Source organism: Pteropus alecto, unplaced genomic scaffold (assembly GCF_000325575.1).
Source record: "Pteropus alecto unplaced genomic scaffold, ASM32557v1 scaffold379, whole genome shotgun sequence".
In the NCBI taxonomy this organism is placed as follows: Eukaryota; Metazoa; Chordata; class Mammalia; order Chiroptera; family Pteropodidae; genus Pteropus; species Pteropus alecto.
In genome coordinates this window covers 360,455-362,033 of record NW_006443129.1, presented here as the reverse complement: position 1 = coordinate 362,033, position 1,579 = coordinate 360,455, and the positions used below count along the sequence as shown (strand labels likewise).

Genomic DNA, 1,579 nt, shown 5'->3' with positions numbered 1-1,579 from the left:
AACTTTTTTTTCCCATGACTCTTCATTTTCAGGTATGAAACTAATGTTTCCTTCATGGGTGAGCTATAGGGGGCAAAATAGTCATATTTAGTATGCTAAAGTTTGAGTCACATTTAAACTATTTCTACCCCATCAGAAAATCTCAGAATATTTAAATACTTCCTGTCAAAACACAATTAGTTTGCAACTATATTTCCTATTAATGTATATTAAGAATTTCTAATTTTCCTTACAAAAATCATATTTTGAATTTATCTAAAAGCATGTTGTGGAGAAAGGTTAGAGTAAGGTGGAAGCCATTCACCTTTTTCTAATAAAATGCTGTGGCACCGCTATGGGATTTGTTGGTCTGTTTGTCTTCCTAATAGTGTTGTACTCCACTTCTATCTTTGCCAGCCATTCTCTCAGATAATCCTGTCCTGAGCAGCCAATACTGGAACCCAACAGATGGAGAGCAAAAGGAAAGTCCCAGAGGAGAGCCTGTGAAGAAATCTAGAGGATCAAAGACATGCAATTAGCAAACTTTGGATCTGACAATGAAAACTTAGAACTTATTCAATAAATGTAAAATTTATGTGAGAGAAGAGTAGGTATTTTCACTCTTAAGGATGCATCTGCAATTGCAATTATTCAAATAATTAAGATAAAAATAAATAATTAAAAAATGTCACCTAATTCATGTTAAGATATAATGAAACAATTCTCCTAGGTCTAAAATTACTCCCTGAGAGTGAGTTAAGTAACAGGGATGCTGCATTAACTCCATCACAATAATATGTCACCTCAAATCATCAGAATTTCAATCTCTCCAGTGGGAAATCATACCCTAGGAGAATATGACTGATTATACTTAGACATATTCATTGTGATGTTTTTTAAAATGATCCTTGAAGCTTAATTTTTCATAATACATATACATAAAATTTACCACACATAAAAATATTGATTTTCTTTCATATTATTCTTATTGTTCATGACTTTAGAATGACAAAGTTATCATTTATAAATTAATTAACTTATTTTTTTTAGATGAGGCAATCCTTGTTTGACCTCACAGATTGCAAGGATCTTGTCAGTTTATAATCCTTTATTTTAAAATTTTTTTTATGCCTACAGCACCTAGTCTTCCTAGGTGGTCTCCCATCCAAATACTAACCAAGCCCGACCCTGCTTAGCTTCTGAGATCAGATGAGATCGGGCTTGTTCAGGGTAGCATGGCCATAGACCAAAAAAATAATCATTTATTAAAAATCAAATAAATTTGGCAAAAAAAAAATACATTCTTTGAAACATTTATGTAGATCATTCACACAAAAATAATTTGAGGAAATAATAAGTTCATAATCACAATCAAGTACGTTCTAATGAATTTATCCTATATTACTGTTAATAGTTGTATATGCTCATTAGAGAAAAAAGACACAAAAACAATAGCAGTACAACTAAAAATAGTATTTGACAGACTGAATTGATCCTTTAGTCTACTGAGAACAAGTAACCATTCTAGCCACCGAATCTTTCATAGGTAGTGATTTACAATAAAAGACTGTGTAAACAAGTTATAGTTTAGAACTTTTAT

General features: G+C 31.3%; 1 pseudogene; it reads right to left on the bottom strand.

The window, feature by feature from the left end:
* Nucleotides 1-1,107: 1,107 nt before the first annotated feature.
* Nucleotides 1,108-1,226, bottom strand: LOC112472137 (annotated as a pseudogene).
* Nucleotides 1,227-1,579: the final 353 nt, after the last annotated feature.